This window comes from Adiantum capillus-veneris, chromosome 29, assembly GCF_014529385.1.
Source record: "Adiantum capillus-veneris isolate H3 chromosome 29, ASM1452938v2, whole genome shotgun sequence".
In the NCBI taxonomy this organism is placed as follows: domain Eukaryota; kingdom Viridiplantae; phylum Streptophyta; class Polypodiopsida; order Polypodiales; family Pteridaceae; genus Adiantum; species Adiantum capillus-veneris.
This window is the reverse complement of record NC_140959.1, coordinates 135952047-135971640: the sequence shown is the minus strand read 5'-3', so window position 1 is coordinate 135971640 and position 19594 is coordinate 135952047.

Sequence of the window (19594 nt, the reverse complement as noted above, 5' to 3'; positions counted from 1 at the left end):
ATCAAAGAAGAGATTGAAAAACTAAAAGAAGTTGAATTTATTTATGAAATTGAAAACACAGATTGGGTGTCTCCAACTGTGGTAGGACCCAAGAAGAATGGAAAATTACGAGTGTGTGTCAACCTCAAGAAAGTGAATGCAACTACCATTAGAGACAACTTTCCTCTTCCAATCACTGAGCACGTTTTAGAAAGAGTTGCAAGACAAGAAGCTTACAGCTTCTTAGATGGATTTTCGGGATACAATCAACTTTTGGTTGACCCAAAAGATCATTATAAAACTGCTTTTGCAGCAGACTGGGGTATTTTTGCCTATCGGGTTATGCCTTTTGGGTTAACTAATGCTCCTGTCCCCTTTCAAAGATTGATGCTTTTAAAGAAAATCTTAGGAAATTCTTGGAAGTATATATGGATGATCTATGCGTACATTCATAAATCCGGACTGATCATTTTGAACATCTCAAAAAGGTATTCGGAAAATGTACACTTTATAGGATTTTCTTACTTCTTGAAAAGTGCACATTCATGGGTAGACAAGGAGAAATTCTTGGACATATAGTGTCTAAAAATGGCATAACTAATGATATGGATAAAATTCATGTTATTGCTGATTTGCCTAGACCAACAACAGTCAAGGGGGTTCAAGCCTTCATGGGACATTGTGGATATTACAGACGGCTCATTTACATGTACGCTATAATTGCAAAACCCATGTAAAGCTTGATTACACACTTTGAATGGACTGATGAGTGTGAAGAATCCTTCATGAATATTAAGCAAGCTCTCACTTCAACTCCAATGTTGAAAGCACCAAAGTGGAATAAGATATCCCACATACATGTAGATGCTTCTAATTTTTCCATAGGGTGTATACTAGCTGAACCAGGCGATGGGAAAATTGATTTTCCTATTTCTTATGCTACCCAAAATTTGAACATGGCCAGAAATAATTATACCACCACATAAAGGGAAGGATTAGGAATGATCTGTGCCGTAAAAAAGTATAGAGATTACCTATTAGCAAACAAATTTGTGTTCTTTGTGGAACACCAAGTCTTATTGTACTTGGTCAACAAGCCATGCAGCACAAGAAGAATAGTGAGATGGTTCTTCTACAATTTGATTTCACTGTAGTTGTGGAAAAGGGCACTACTCATCAAAGAGTATATTACTTGTCAAGGATTGTTTCAAGAGAATCACCTAAAGGGGTAGACGATCATCTACTAGATGCATATCTGTTCTTCATGGAAATGATACATCGATGGTCCAAAAATATGGTATCATTGATGACCATAGCTCAAGTGGATTCGCAAATACCACTTCCTATTACAATTGGATTAATCGAGCAATCGGCTATGTATCAATTACTAGCTAGTAGGCTATACAGAAGAAACTGAGATGGAATATTGCTCTTATGCATTAATCCTGAAGAGAAACTCCAATACCTAGGTACTTCACTTTGCGCAAGACCAAACTGTGCAAAGGATCTTGAGACTTGGAGTATTTTGGCCAACTATGAGGAGTGATGTTCACTCTTTTGTAAAGGAATGTTCTCAATGTCAAAAACAAACACCCATACTTATGTAGCATTGTTCCAAAGGCCACTTGTTCCTAAGTGGAGTAACTATCTAGTTACTTACTTATCGAGCCAAACATTTCTTGAGGATATGGATAAACGCCGTCAAGGAGCAATTGAAACTGAATCAAGAGACTATGCTCTCATTGGAAACTAATTGTATCTGAGAGGTAAGGATCAACATTTGTGTCTTTGTGTAAATAAAAAAAGATACATTTCAATTATAGAACAAGCACATGCTGGATTAGCTAGAGGTCAGTTTTTTGGTGAGGCCACCACAAGAGCAATCTTAATGGCAGGCATATGGTGGCCAACACTTTTTGCAGATGCCAAATAATATGTTCAAAGGTGTGATGCTTGTCAACGAGCAAAAATGCCAACACGTGCCGATAGCATGCCCTTAAGACCAATGATGGGGGCTAGAGCTTTCGCAAAGTGGGGTATAGATTTTGTTGGGCCAATACAGACACCTGCTTATAGAACCCAAGCTCAATATGTTATTGTAGCTACAGACTATTTGACCAAGTGGTCCGAGGCTAAAGCAAATCAAAAGAATGATGTCAGAACTACCACCGCATTCTTATATGAGTATGTGTTCACAAGATATAGACTGCCAATAGAAATTGTGAGTGATAGAGAAACTCATTTCCTCAATGAGGTAATCGAGTATCTCCTTAATGAACTTATGGTCATCCATAACAAATCAGCTCCCTATAACCCATAAGCAAGCAGACAAGCTGAGCATCCAAATAAAATTCTTAGCTCGGTATTGACTAAAGTGGTTAGTTTAGGAAGGACAAACTGGAAAATGAATCTCCATGCAGCTCTATGGGCTTATCGAGTTTTATTCAAAACAGCTTTAAATGCTACACCCTTTAACCTTGTTTATGGTCTTGATGCCATATTTCCAATAGAATTTCTATTGGTGACACTCTGAGGGTAGCTAACGATCTTGAGTGGACTGAACATGAGTTGTCAAAAAGACTTGAAGATTTAGAGCTAGATGAGCAAACGCTAACTGCTGTAGCTCACATCTATGTACAAAAGCGGAAACAAAAACAGTTTTGTGATTCCCATCTAATTACAAAAATCTTCAAAAAAGGGGACTTAGTTTTAGTCTATTCCCTTAAGCAACACATTCCCAAGTTTAAGAAAAAGGGAAACGAACCGTTTATCATTGAAGATGTATCTCCAAGTGAAGCAGTTAAGTTGTCTACCCTAGATGGTGAACCAATGGCTAATGGATTAGTTGATGTCGTTTAACACTAGAATGGTAACCTAACACGACATAAAAGTGTCCCTTCAGGGTTTTGGGAAAATTTTCCAAAACCATAGTAGATCCACTCATTTTGAAAAATCCTTTCATGAGCTTATAGTTCAATAACTACTACATATGGAAAAAATGAGAAACTTGTAATTTTTCTCATCCCTTGGTCACTACAAGCCTCCAAAGTTGATGGACCAGTGCATTTTGCCCAAAACAGCAATTTCTTACGGTTGATTGCATATAAATAAGAGTGGGGAATTTTGTAGGACATGAGATAAAATTCCCCGTTAACTTTAGTGGGTTGGTGACCAAAACATATGGTTGCTTTTACCTCACTAATTGTTTTTTGGGCAAAAAAAATAGGTACAAAAAAGTTGCATTTTTGCCATTCTGCGGACGTATCATCAAAGTTTCTATAGTCACGCTCAATACAGATACTATATACATGTTTTCTTAGTTTCCTTTGGGCCTTTGGATTCAAAAGGAGCCATGGAGCATGTCAAAAGGATAATGGATCTCTTACAATTGGTACTTTGGGGGCAATGATAAAGTGCTAAATACAACAAACATGAAAAAACTGGGTTTAGCATTATGACCTCTAGAAACCCATAGAAACTACTCAATATCTAGCCAAGTTTGTAGTCTATGATTAGACATGGTCACTACCTACAAAATACACACAATTGGCCTAAGAAACTAGCAATATTGAGAAAGTTATACTTGCTACTCTAAAATGTATCATATTCTTCAGCAATCAAAAAACTCAACCATCATCATATACTATGCTATGTAGCATATTAGGTCCCCCAAAACTCAAGGAAGATCTGATTTATGTTATACATTACACCTACACAATCAAAATTTAATTTGGATATCAAGAAAGCCACCAAAAAAATCATAAAAGTGCTAATTTTTGCCAAAAAACAGGATTATGCAATTCTTGTAAATTGGTCATAAATTTCAATTTTAACACTTAGCTCTCCCTACAAGCATCAAAACATGTTGATAACTATGAAGGCCTAACCTCTAGCTATCTAAACCTCACAAACATGAAGTTTAGAGTGGTATAGTTGCCAAAAATTGAAAAACAAAGCCAAAAACAGGACCAGTTTTTTCACACAGTTTAGGTTCAAAAATGTTGTGCAAGAGTAAGGCTAATAGTGAGATTGATACTCCAAAAAAAATGCTAATTTTTTTTCAGATCATAAGGCAACTTTGTGGATATATAGCACCTAGAAATTCATTTTCATACTCTTCAAATAATTCAAGCAAAATGGTCACTTAACAGGACACAAAAGTGTCCAAGGACATAAAAGTGTCCTGTTACCATTCTAGTGTTAAAGAAGTACAATCTGCCACTAACCAATGAGCTGCTAGAAAGAATGCATGAAGCCAAACAAAGGAAGATAAAATGATAGAAGATTATTGATGAAGCCCAGGAGTCGTCTTTGAATACTTAAAAGGAAAGCTGCTGTCAAGAATCAACAAACACCTATCCCATCAACAATAGATGACCGACAATGGGAATTACAGAAAGATGCAGTATCAATAGATGATGAACGGTTAGATGGAATGGACCTTCGCATCAAGGTACAACTCAACAATCATGGCACAAATGCATTGGTCGACACAAGAGCTCAAGTAAATGCAGTCAGCTATTCCACGTAGAAGAAATCAACAAGTGAGTCTCTGACAGTAGGATAGCAACTATCAAAGGATGCAACAAGCATTAGAGCTTCCCATTTGCTATATATTGGCACCGTGCATCCCTACGGTGGAGTGTCTATACCATTTTACGAGAGCCCTATGCGTCTCAGTAGCTCCTAAACTTTACACCTACCTTTTGAATGCTCAAGTAGCCTCTAGTGAGAAATAGCCCCATGAATCTCTTCAAAGGATGGTGAAAGTCGAATCTGAGGTGCAAATTGGCCAAGTCTTTAGATCTTTGTAAAATACCAAAATAAGACTATAATTGTCGATCAAGATGCAGGCTCGCTATGAGCCTTTGATCTAGCAATACTCGGTTGGTGAAGTTCCTTCTTAATATTGCATTTCTTAAAGCTTCTCCTTGCCATTCATGAATACAAGTCACATAGTGCGGACATCCTCGTGGTTTGGATTCTCTTGACAATGAATTTATTGCATGGCCATCGTAGAAGTTGACAATTTCTATTAGTGTCTATTTCTCAACTACCTTGGCTTTGTCACGATGGTACTCGAGATCTCCATATTGGCACTCGAGATCTATTGAGATAAGAGCAGGCCATGATGAGATCCAGGTTGTCGGTGAGCTGGCCACCCACAAAGATGGCGGGTAGGGAGTGTGGGTAGGACTACTCGTTGGTGCCATGCAGCAGCATCTTGGACAGCAATCCATGTCGTTGTCTTGTTCCAACTCCACATCCATGCTCGGATTCGTGCCCAGCCACTGTCACTCCCTTGTCTTTGGATTCCCTACTGTCAATGAATTCAATATGAAAAAAGATGGAAAACTACGAACCGTCTCTAGCTATACTGTATATATATATCACAAGAAGATTTAGAAATTTTCTCATGTAGGAAAACTGTCTTTTTTAGTGATCTTCGTACAATGCATAACATCATGAGCTTCTGCTCGAAAGGCACCGCATACCTAGCTAGGTACGATTGGGGGCAGGGGATCCCCGGCCCCCCCATTGGGCCGGCGGTCCCCTGCCCCCAATCGTACCTAGGTAGGTATGCGGTGCCTCCCTCACAGAAGCTCATGATGTTGAGAATTTGTCCAAAACTTCTTGTGGTAGTAGCATTGCTATGGAAGTAGTCACAACAAAATAATTGCCAGAGTAAGGTAGCACTATGACATACGTCCTATAGAGAAAGAGCATATTGAAGGATATTAGTTGTACTCTGCCATTTGCAAAAAGATAGAAAAACGTGTGATGAATATGAGGTATAGTACTGCGATCAAAGTATCTTGGGATTAGCGACATTAATGTGTACAGTTGGAGAAATATTTACAAAATTTCTCATATTCGCCATATGCCCGACAACAACAACTGCAATGTTGCCAGATTCATAATGATTAGTGGTGGGTATCGGTGAATGATACAAATTACGGTGGTCAGCAACACTAATCAAGGCAGCATGTACTTGGAGGATAGCTGAGAGGTGATCTACTGGAGAAGAACACAAACAAGCTTGATGAAGTTGCTATTTGTGATCATAAGCTCTAAATTTTTGTAACTTGGTGATTTTGTGGGGTAGTCATTAATAAGGTGAGGCTCATTAGCAACATCAACTAATTGAGCGCCGGATGTCGCAAATGATATGAGTGATGGGTGAGGAGATCTCGTCGATCCACTATTGCAAGACGGGGAGTGTTGATACCCCACTCATGCATTGAAGGGGGGGGGGGGGGGGGGAGGGGGAAGCTTGCGCTGTAGATATGAGGATGTGTGGTAATGACTATAGTCTAGGGGAGCTACACTGAGAGACCAGCAGGTTCTACTGCAGTGTTCGATGTGCCAAACATGCATGATGCCGAGGTGGCCCAAGAAGAAGGTGGCGACTTATACGTTTTGTTGGCTTCAGTTATACTGTACAATGGGGCCCTATTCCCAATGAAAACTGCTTGTAGCCATCCACGCCCGTGTGGATGGCCACAGGGAGTTTTCAGGTATGGTTCGTCTTCTTCTTGACAATACGTTTGGCAGTGGAAAACAACAGTACGCAACAGGTTTCGGAGAGAACTTTGCCTAGGAGGAATAAATGCGCAGAGCTGCTGGAGCTTGCCAATTGCATCCAACACGATGCGCGCTTCAGCATGGCCCGCGCCTCCATGTGGGTGCGCTTTCTAAATTGGAACCCTATCGCCATTGCTCGCGCAAAGACCAGCACCGAGTCCGCCTCCTTCTCCACTAAGTGCAGCTGTGTCTTGCTCACCATGTTCGAAAAACCTACTTCTTTGCAGAATATGCACAAAAGTGCTTTTGTGAGCTCACCTTCCTTCCTACGCACCCTGTTTGTGAGCTCCCTAGCACTTGATTCACCGTTGCACTCATACTCGCGAGGCTCTACTACTCAAAAGCAGAAGCAAAATGGTCGTTGTAGAAACTACATGTAGCCATCCGCGCCGACGCGGATGGCCACAAGCAGTTTTGAGTAGAGATTGGCCTTATCAAAAACCATTTTCTCTCTTTTTTTAATTTTTTTTTTTGAACCATTTGACTAGGCCTTACATTCGTATTGATATACTGGTAGGTTCATGGTTTTATTACACGAAATCTTGTAGATCTCGATTGAAGCCTCGGCTAACCCGTGCGTAGGCGCCAACCAAACAGTCCCCAAAACTCCCAAAGAGAATCGAACTCAGATGAACGCATGAAAAATTTGAGTAACCACCTCACCAAAGGTTTTTGGGTGCCCACATTCATCCGCATGTGTATAAGAAAAACATCTTTGCATCAGCTTCTGCGCGCAAGACCATATTAGGTAAAGTGGGAAAATCCCAATTCCCAGGTTGGACAACTTTCAATATATCATGTATAAAATATAGAGATTTTGTCAAAAATTTGAGTTTTCTTTAGGTCTCATTCCACTTTATGCACATACAATACACAATGAAAAAAACTAAAATATCATTGTTTTGAATCAATTGGATTATTAGGAGAGGAGTATATTGCATCCATTATTGTTGTCTATGTTCTACTGTCCTACCTACAACTTATCTCAACATGGAGAGCTTGGTTTCTAGGTCCACCACTTGTCCAAGTTAATGTAAAAGTGACTCAAGGTTCACAACTTGTGAAAGCAAGGATCCATTGAGGAATACAATCCACTTGGCTATTTTTCCTTAATTTATTGCATGTGACATTTAAGCAAGGTCCACTTCTAATCTATAACTTCTTAATTTGAGGCATGGGGCATACATAAAATATGTAGCATATGCTCTATTGCCTCATAGGAAGGTTGGTTTCAAGGTGCACTTATCCATGCTAGCCTATCTTGGAGAAATGATGGAGCTTGCTTCTCTCCTTGTTTCAATGGAGACTAGCTTGGACAAGTGGTGGACCTTTGCTTCTCTCTATGTTTCAATAGAGTTAGCTTGGACAAGTGGTGATCTTGGAACAAAACCCCCATGTAAAACATATCATGGGTATTCCAAGTGATTAGAAAGATTACCATTTAAGATATAACCTTATAGGTTGGACAACTAGATCTTGGCTTGGAGAAATGGTGGACCTTTGATTCTCTCCATGTTTCAATGGAGTCTATCTTGGAGAAATGGTGGAGCTTGCTTCTGTCCATGTTTCAATGGAGCCTAGCTTGAATAGTTGGTGGACCTTTGCTTCTCTCTATGTTTCAATAGAGTTAGCTTAGACACGTGGTGGATCTTCAAAATAAACCAACTACTATCAATGTTGCCTAGCTTGGACAAGTGGTGGAGTGTTTCTCTACTCCATGTTTCAATGGATCTTAGCTTGGACAAGTGTTGGACCTTAAAACAAAAACCCCATGTACAACATAGAATGGATTTTCTAGATTTCAATGGAGTCTAGATTTAACAAATGGTGGAGCTTGTCTTCATCCATGTTTCAATGAAACTAGCTTGGACAAGTGGTGGACCTTGTAACAAACCCTCCCATGTACAACATATCATTGGTTTTCTAAGTGATGGGAAGGAATACCATTCAAGATATAAACTTATAGCTTGGATAAGTAGTTGACTTTAAAACCAAATTCATCATAATACAATGAAATACAGGTCAGCCAATTCCTTAATCTTGAGACCAAACCTCCCATGCTATTAGAGATAATATATTGGATAAGTGGTGGACTTTCTATTATTTTCCCATGCCTAGTTTAGACAACCGGTACACTTCGCAGCTATAAAGGTTGGACGAGTTGTGGAGCCTTGTTTCTATCCATGTTTTAATGGATCCTAGCTTGGACAAGTGGTGGACCTTGGAAAAAAGCTTCCATGTACAACATATATGAGGTTTTCCATGTTTTAATGGAACCTATCTTGGACAAATGGTGAAGCTTTCTTCTCTCCATGTTGATTTTGGAACTACCTTAGACAAGTGGTGGAGCTTTTCTTTTCTACTCTTCATAATACAATGAAGTATATGTTGGTTACATGGTGAATCTTAAGGCCAAACCTCCCATTTTACTAGAGATGATAGGTTGGACAAGTGGATCAACCTTCTATCATTTCTCCATGACTATATTGGACAATTAGTAGACATAACATCTCTCTATGTTGTCTAGAGATGAGCTTGGACAAGTGATGGACCCTGCTTCTCTCTTCCCTTGGTTTACTAGTTTGAAGACTCAGTATATATACTTTCTTAGATCTAGCTTGAACAAGTGGTGGACTTTGCATCCACAATCTTAATTCAGTACAAAAAAGTATATGAAAAAATAACATAGGAATCTTGGTTTGAAGGTCAAGCAATTAGGTTCCAAATGCACATAATAATATATTTTCCACCCATATTAAAAGAAAGTTAAATATGTTATTACCAAATTGACAAAGGTAACGTCCAAGAATTATATCTTTCCATCTTGTCAGATCTAAATCTTCATCAAGGCGACATGCATGTATACATCAACTTTCAAGCCATTCAAGAATACATGCACTTAGATTCCATAGTTTAGTTTTCAAAGTCTTTTAGGTTCTAAAACTCTTTCACATAAAGTATGTAATGACAAAATTCTTGAAGCAAACATTTGTGCCCAAGAAAAAGATCCCTCACATATTTAAAGTCCATGAATTCTCTGATCCACACTTACAAGTTTTATTTTGACATCAAACATCAATTCTTTCATAGTTCCAAATAAATGCAACCTCGATATGAATTGAAAAAAAATGAATTTCTTTTACTATATGACCCAACATAGGCCCCAATCAAATAAAAAATGAGTCCCCAAAAATTTGGGTGCACTCTAGCAATACATCAGAGTCCCCTTACAATAGGATGCACTCCAATAGTACATTGAAGTCCCCTTAGAGTAGGGTGCACTCCATTCAAGTGTTCATAAAATTGACACACCTTTAAAAAAAAAAAAAAGACTATATCAAATTATACAAATGTTGAAAGATACACACTAGAATAAAAAAAGCATCTTATAGCCATATTTATTCAATGCTTTCGTGTTGACAAGTACACACCAAGGACATAATTTGTCTCAGAATCACTATACTGATTTACAATTGTGTTGTATGTATAGACTCTCTTATCTCTTGCATACAACCATCCTACCAACCATGGAATTATGGTTCTCTGCAAGAAGTTTTGAAGTTGCTCGGAAGTTTGCCTCCACATCTTTGGAAATATAAGATATGTCCCTGGCATGTTCCACATCACCCTATATGGAGTGTCATCAAAAATTAAGGTATTGTTTGCATCCAAATCCTCAAATATCTTCCAAATATCACTCAGATTTTTGTGATAAACCCTTGTAAATCCTAACATGATATTTGGATTTTGGCAATTTTTGTTACTCATAAACACCTTGAACTTGGTATACTGCTCAGGAAAACACTTTTGTGTGATGCGTTGCACCCTTGTTAAGTTATAGCAACTCCATATCCATAGCTCAAAGTATTCAGCACAAAAATCCAAAAAAATTTGTGCGTCTGGTCGCACCACATGATAAACTTCATCTTTGTCCTCCACAAGTCGCATGTGTTGAGCCCAAGATGGCATAGAATCTCCATGTTTCATTTCAACTGTCTTGAGAAGTAACCCCTCTAGATCCAAGATAAGTACTCTTTTGATGTCCTTGAAAGCAAGTGGTAGGTGATAAGGAGGTGATTCATTCCTTGGACAAGGTCTTGGAGGAGGTTGGATGGGTAATTCAATAGTTTTCTTCAATTTATGCCAGCATATAGCCAATCCATTTTTCTGTAATGGTTCTGAAATTAAAGAACAAGAACACTTAATGCAAACACAACAATAGACATGAGTTTTACATTGTCTACCCTAAGGTTTTATTAGATACCAAAATCCATCTATGATCTACTCATTAATAGAAAGAAAGTCAAATTAAAATCCTGACTCTTTTTTATGCTACACTCTCTCTTAGTCTCAATACCATGGAGTTCAACTAGACTTAAGTCAACTAATAACTACTACTTGTGTATAAGGCTTAACCAATGCTCTAGTGTAGAATGGGTATTTAGGTCTCAAGGTCTACCACTTATCCAAGCAAAGATCCATTTAGATATGGAAACCCATTTTTTCTTAATATAATGATATAGAGTGGACAAGTGGTGAATCCTGAGACCAAGCCACTCATGCTACTAGGGATAATAGGTTGGACAAGTGGTGGACCTTGAATGTAAACCCCCCATGTACAAAGTATCAGGGGTTTTGGGTATTTCAATGGACTCTAGCATCTTGGAAACATGGTGGAGCTTACTTCTCTCTATGTTTCAATGGAGTCTATCTTGGATAAATGGTGGAGCATCATTCTCTCCATGTTTCAATGGAGACTAACTTGGACAAGTGGTGCACGTTTGTTTCTCTCTATGTTTGAACAGATTTAGCTTGGACAAGTGGTGGACCTTGGAACAAAATCCCCATGTAAACATATCATGGACATTACAAGTGGTGAGAAAAAATACCATTCAATATATAACCTTATAGGTTGGAAAAGTGGTGGACCTTAACACCCAATTATTATTAATATAATGACATAGAGTGGACAAGTGGTGAATCTTGCGACCAAACCTACTAGGAAAAGTACGTTGGACAAGTGGTGGACCTTGAATGCAAACCCCCCATGTACAAAATATTACTCATGCTACTAGGAATAATTTGGTATTAAGGTCCATGTTTCAATGGAGCCTAGCTTGGAAAAGTGGTGGACCTTTGTTTCTCTCTATGTTTCAATAGAATTTGCTTGGACAAGTGGTGAACCTTGGAACAAAACACCCATGTAAAGCATGTCATGGGCATTACAAGTGGTGAGAAAAAATACCATTCAAGGTATAACCTTATAGGCTGGACAAGTGGTGGACCTTAGCACCCAATTCCTCTTATTATAATGACATATAGTGGAAAAGTGGTGAATTGTGAGACCAAACCTACTAGGGATAATAGGTTGGAGAAATGGTTGACCTTGAATGTAAATCACCCATGTACAAAATATCATGGGTTTTGCGTATTTCAATGGAGCCTAGCATCTTGGAGACATGGTGGAACTTACTTCTCTCCATGTTTTAATGGAGCCTATCTAGGAGAAATGGTGGAGGTTCCTTCTCTCCATGTTTCAATGGAGCCTAGCTTGGACAAGTCGTGGACCTTTGTTTCTCTCTATGTTTGAATATGGTTAGCTTGGACAAGTGGTGGATCTTGGAATGAAACTCCCATGTAAAACATATCATGGGCATTTCAAGTGGTGAGAAAGGATACCATTTAAGATATAACCTTATAGGTTGGACAAGTGGTGGACCTTAACACAATAGAATGACATAGAGTGTACAAGTGGTGAATCTTGAAACCAAACCACTCATGCTACTAGGGATAATAGGTTAAACATATGGTGGGCCTTGAAATAAAACCCCCTAGAGTGTTTCAATGGAGCCTAGCTTGGAAACATGGTAAAGCTTGCTTCTCTCCATGTTTCAATGCAGCCTATCTTGGATAAATGGTGCAGCATCATTCTCTCCATGTTTCAATGGAGCCTAGCTTGGACAAGTGGTGGACCTTTGTTTCTCTCTATGTTTGAATAGAGTTATCTTGGAAAAGTGGTGGACCTTGGAAAAAAAACCCCATGTAAAACATATCATGGGCATTACAAGTGGTGAGAAAAAATACCATTCAATATATAACCTTATAGGTTGGACAAGTGGTGGACCTTAACACCCAATTATTCTTAATATAATGACATAGAGTGGATAAGTGGTGAAATTGGGACCAAACCTACTAGGGAAATAGGTTGGACAAGTGGTGGACCTTGAATGTAAACGCCCCATGTACAAAATATCACTCATGCTACTAGAAATAATTTGGTATTAAGGTCCATGTTTCAATGCAGCCTAGCTTGGAAAAGTGGTGGACCTTTGTTTCTCTCTATGTTTCAATAGATTTATCTTGGACAAGTGGTGTACCTTGGAACAAAACCCCCATGTAAATCATGTCATGGGCATTACAAGTGGTGATAAAAAATACCATTCAAGCTATAACATTATAGGTTGGACAAGTGGTGGACCTTAACACCTAATTCCTCTTAATATAATGACATAGAGTGGACAAGTGGTGAATCATGAGACCAAACCTACTAGGGATAATAGGTTGGACAAGTGGTGAACCTTGAATGTAAACCCCCCATGTACAAAAAATTATGGGTATTGGGTATTTCAATGGAGCCTAGCAACTTGGAGGCATGGTGGAGCTTATTTCTCTCCATGTTTCAATGGAGCCTATCTAGGAGAAACAGTGGAGGTTCCTTCTCTCCATGTTTCAATGAGTCTAGCTTGGACAAGTGGTGGACCTTTCTTTCTCTATATGTTTTAATAGAGTTAGCTTGGACAAGTGGTGGACCTTGGAATGAAACCCCCATGTAGAACATATCATGGGCATTTCAAGTGGTGAGAAAGGATACTATTTAAAATATAACCTTATAGGCTGGACAAGTGGTGGACTTTAACACATATTTCTTCTTCATATAATGACATAGAGTGTACAAGTGGTGAATCTTGAGACCAAACCACTCTTGCTACTAGGGATAATAGGTTGGACAAGTGGTGGACCTTGAATGTAAACCCCTCATGTACAAAATTATGGGTTTAGGGTATTTCAATGGAGCCTACCTTGGAGACATGGTGGAGATTAATTCTCTCAATGTTTCAATGGAACCTATCTTGGAGAAATGGTGGATCATCCTTCTCTCCATGTTTCAATGGAGCCTATCTTGGACAAGTGGTGGACCTTTGCTTCTCTCTATTTTTTAATGGAGTTAGCTTAGACAAGTGGTGGGTCTTGGAACAAAACCCCTTTGTAAAACATAGCATGGACATTACAAGTGATGAGGAAAAATATCATTCAAGATATAACCTTATAGGTTGGAAAAGTGGTGATGGACCTTGAAAAGTGGTGAAGGATACCATTTAAGATATACCCTTATAGGTTGGACAAGTGGTGGACCTTAACACCCATTTATTCTTAATATAATGACATAGAGTGGATAAGTGGTGAATCTTAAGACCAAATCACTCATGCTACTAGGTATAATACGTTAGAGAAGTGGTAGACCTTGAATGTAAACACCCCATGTACAAAATATCATGGTTTTAGGGTGTTTCAATGGAGCCTAGAATCTCGGAGACATGGTAGATCTTGATTCTTTCCATGTTTGAATGGCACCTATCTTGGAAAAATGATGGAGGTTACTTCTCTCCATACTTCAACGGAGCCTAGCTTTGACAAGTGGTGAACCTTTGCTTCTCTCTATGTTTGAATAGAGTTAGCTTGGACAAGTGGTGGACCTTTGCTTCTCTCTATGTTTGAATAGAGTTAGCTTGGACAAGTGGTGGACCTTGGAATGAAACCCCCGTGTAAAACATATCATGGGCATTTCAAGTAGTGAGAAAGGATACCATTTAAGATATAACCTTATAGGTTGGACAAGTGGTGGACCTTAATACATAGTTCTTCTTAATATAATGACATAGAGTGTACAAGTGGTGTATCTTGAGACCAAACCACTCGTACTACTAGGGATCCTAGCTTGGACAAGTGGTGGACCTTGGAAAAAAGTCCCCCTATACAACATAGATGAGTTTTTTCATGTTTTAATGGAAGAGAGATTCGACAAATGGTGGAGCTTGCTTATCTCCATGTGGATTTTAGAACTAGCTTGGACAAGTGATGGAGCTTTGCTTTTTTACTCTTCATAATACAATGATGTATAGGTTGGTTACATGGTGAATCTTAAGGCCAAACCTCCCATCTTACTAGAGATGATACGTTGGACAAGTGGTCAACCTTCTATCATTTCTCCATGCCTATAATTAGACAATTAGTAGAACTAGCATCTTTCTATGTTGTCTAGAGCTGAGCTTGGACAAGTAGTGGACCTTGCTACTCTCTTCCCTTGGATTATTAGTTTGAAGACTCATTATATATACTTGCTTAGATCTATATAATTACTCATTAGTTAGGTTACAAGTGGGTATGTAATTTGTTAGCCTCAAGGGACTTTGAATATTGAATAGTAAGAAAGTCAAGTGCTGGTTTGAAGATCTTTTGCTTATCTAAACTAGACTCTAACTCAATAATAAGTTTCATAAGTTCCACGAATTGTCCTATCTAGGCTCCAAAAGAGTCTTAATTGGTTTGTGCTAGATTCTAACTTCCTTGATGGGGTAGAATCCTAGAAAAATGAGGCACTATAAGTTTTACCTTAGCTCAAATGGATTTTTCACTTAAACTCGACTGCAATTTGGCTATCTAGTCTTTGTCTCGATGGAGTTTAACACTAGATACATAGTAGTGATATTTAAGCTTCATGTCTCTTCACTTGATCGAGATATAAGACCATACTTTCAAGGTCACCACTTGTCTTACCTAAAGACCAATGTGAGACATGGGAGCAAGAAAGCCATCCGATATTGTTTTAAGGACTATTACATAGGCAATCAATAACTTAAGTAAAGCAAAAATACTTGGATCTTTCACAATTAATAACTTAAGTAAAGCCAAAAAGACTTGGATCTTTGACAGTTTTTTTCAAACTAAAAAAGCACAATCTCATGCTAACAAAACTATAAATCACAATTGAAAGGTTTGAACAAGAAAAAGATCAACAATCTTAATAAGAAGGATACTTTTCATTTCATTTGATGATTACAAACTAAAATAAAGTCTCTCAAGAAATTGATAAACAAAAAATGTAGGTGACTGCTTCATTATTTTGAGCAAAAATATCAAAATCTCTATTGATTGAGCTCCATCTAGTGTATCCTTTGTAAGATCCTGCAAGAAGGAATAAAAAGAAAGATTTGTTAGATACCATGCACATGAGTGTTCAAGCATGTGTATCAAGAATATATGACATGTCACTAGTACCTTAGGGTTGCTTTCTATCCAGCCTTAGAAGATTGTTCTCAGCTTTCACCTTATTTATATAAGCCTTTGCTGTGGTTGCCTTCAAAACTCCTTTTGTGTTACAACCCAATTGCCTAGCTAAAGTGGTCAATTGTGACGCCTTCATGCTTTCAATGGGTGTACGCTCCTTTGCCAAGATCTCTTGTATTTGGGCTCTTCTCATTTCATTGCGGTGGCTTGTGTCACTTGCATCTTCAATGATAGTTTCATCTCTGTCACCTTTTGCAGGTGGTATTCTTCTTGTAAAGAACACCTTAGCTGACCAAACATCATTTTTCTGCTTCCAATACTCCATGATTTGTTTGTATTCACTATCATTTGTCACTATAGGTTGTCCATAACGATTAGAAGCAATTAAATCACGCACATCCCTTCTCTCATCAAGCTGAATCAAGTATGGCAGTAGCTCCTCCAAGAGCATATTGTCAACCATCTTCTGAGCATCAAATTGTGGTGGAAAAATGCAATTGTTTGCTGGTGAAATACATCCCTTGTAAGGAGAGTCATCAATAAGCACTGTTCTTTGTGGATCACATTCAAACCCCATGGCAATTTTGGCTAGAGGCTTGAACATTGCCTCAACGTTTGGATTGTCGGGTCTAAACAATTTTTGAGTTTGAGCGGTGTAGCAAACATCTTGCGACCAAATTGCAAAGAAAGGCAATGTATCCTCAGCTAAGTTGTTTAGTGCTGCAAGGATTTGATACACATTATTCCTAGTAGCTGTCGACCAAATTGCAACATTAAACCTTTGTAAAATAGTCTTCAAGAATTGGATGCAACCTGGCCTGAGTATAATATATCTTTTTGAATCCATTTGCACTGAGTTGTGGTGTGAGGATGGTTGAGGGGAACGTTTCAACAATAGACCATTTAAATCCAATATAATTGTAAGCATGGATTTCTCAACATCTACGCTACATGACGTAGTACCAATTGGCAATAGCTCGTGAGTGGACTTTTTAGTCTCTTTTGATGTATGTTGCATTTTTGAAGCATCGATTTCTTGGTTCTCATTATTGGAAGCTTGCTCAAGTTGCACAACACTAGACTCTAGTATAGAAATATCATCCATCTTGGGCACTTTAGAAACCATAGAATCTATGGATTCTATAGTTGTTGACTGAACCAACTGAGCATTATCCATCCCTGTTTGTGAATCTAAGAAAACACACACACAAATGGTATCTCAAAACCACTAGAATTTTATTCACCATATTTATCCTAGTAAGAAATTTATTTAAGGTAAAGTCGTTGTTAGAATCCTTGCAACCATTTTCAGCATTCGTACACCAAACACCACTTGTCTAAAATACAATCTACTAACTCAACATTTTCCATCCTACACTTTATTAAAGATGAGTACTTAAAGTGAAAACTAAAAGCCACCCTTGTTGAGGAAACATGGATACAAGGTCCACCAAATGTCCAACCTAGACTACAAGAAAATAATTAGAGATTTGGCTTAGATTTGGATTCAAAGGCCACCACTTATTCAAGTAAGATAACTCCACTTGTTTAAGACAGTAATGTTTGAAGCCCCACCACTTGTCCAACCTAGACATTGATTAAATTTTGGTAAGATTTATCACAAATCTAGAGTAGAATCAAGATTCTATGGCCAAGGTAGTCAAATATGTTAGACAACACACAAAGCATAAGAGCACTCTAGATTCTCGTTGAGCATAAACTAAACAATACACTACAAGAGGCTCTTCATATTAGCGACGCTCACACAGCGACGCACAAAAAAATAAATTCCCGGCGTCGCTATGAGAGTCGCTATAAGCGTCGCTATGAGCGTCGCAAATTTCTTTGTAAATTTGCGACGCTCATAGCGACGCTCATAGCGACGCTCATAGCGACGCCAGCTGGGGTAAAAAAAATAACCGAGCGCGCCCAAAAAACTCAGATCTCAGATCTGAGTTTTTCGGCGCCCTCAAGCAAAGAGCAGGTAACGCTCTCCCTCACTCTTTCTCTCTCTCTCTCTCTCTTTTTCTTTTACACACACACACACACACACACACACACACACGAGGAGAGGAAGGAGAGCCATGTATGCTCCTTCCCTCTCCTCATTCTCATGTTCCCTTCCCCTCTTTCTCTCTCCCTCTCTCTCTCTCTCACACACACACATACACACACACACATAGTGTTTTTGAGAGAGAGAGAGAGAGAGAGAGAGAGAGAGCGAGAGAGAGTGAAAAAACGCACACACATACATAAACAAAGAATGCACACACACATTGAGAGAGAAAAAGAGAGAGAGAGAGCATGCATAAACAAAAAACGCACGCATTGAGAGAGGAAAAGAGAGAGAACATGCATAAACAAAAAACGCACACATTGAGAGAGGAAAAGAGAAAGAAAACATGCATACGATCCAAAAAAACGCACACACATTGAGAGAGAAAGAAAGAGAAACTAAGGGAGCGTCGTAGGAAACTAATTAAAATTAAAAGACCTAAAGATCTAGCCGACGAGGAGTTGAACTGAAGACCTATTATTCAAGAGAGAAATGGCATAATCAATCTATCATACTTGGCATGGGTGATAGAAAGGTTATACCATTTATCTCTTTTTATTGGCACACACATCCACACACGCGCACACACACAGGAAGAAGAGAGTTATAACGTCGTAGGAAACTATCTTAAAAGACGTTAAAGATTAGGTTATATGTAGACTTACATTAAATTAGATTTAGGTTTATTTGTAACTAGATTTACATTTATTTAAGCTAGATTTAGATTTACGTTATATTAGATTAGATGCGGGTCTCCATAGACTGCGATGCCTGCATGAAGCGGGTGAAGACAGTCCTCAATGGAATATAGGGTATTGCTGCCTTCACTCATGGTGGGCTCCGTCGATCCAAAAGTACTGGTGAAATGTCTTCAGAAGATAGGGAAGAAGGTGGATCTTCAGGGCGGCAAGAGTCACTACATCCCCGACACAATGACCATCTAGACAACCTCTAGTCATTAGACTTACGTTAAATTAGATTTAGCTTTATTTTTAGTTAGATTTACGTTTATTTAGATTTACGCTTATTTACGTTAGATCGAGTCCACGCAAGAATTACTTACGGTTTAGGGTTTAGAGTTAGACGAACAGTGAAAAGATCTACTGTGAAAAGATGTTAAGATGAAGTGAAGTGCTACAGCTAGAGAAGAGGCAAAGGGATTTTGTCCACTACATGCAGTATCATGTAGACGTGGGTGTCTAGATTTCTTGTACCCACAAATATAGGTATTGACCAATAAAGACGAGATTATAACCCGGTGGTTCTGATCTCCGTGCACCTCTAGACCGAGGTGTGCGGGGATTGGACATGACTAGAGAATGTGAGGTAAAGAGAGAGAGAGAGAGAGAGAGAGAGAGAGAGAGAGAGAGAGATAAGACGAAGAATGCCAATAGAATATTAAATTTGTTGTCCAGGTTATAAGTTTTTTATCCTCATTATGAGTAGCGACGAGGATGTGGGACCGTCCAACCGAAACACCTATCTCTCAACGAGGGTCTTATGTCCTTGTAATCAATGCAAGCATGCTGTGCGACGAACAAGACGTGTTTCTTTGCAGCACGTTCGCGAATTTGGCGAGTTCGATCCATCTATTATAGATCGAGTTGTTGCCAATTATAACTCGTCGGA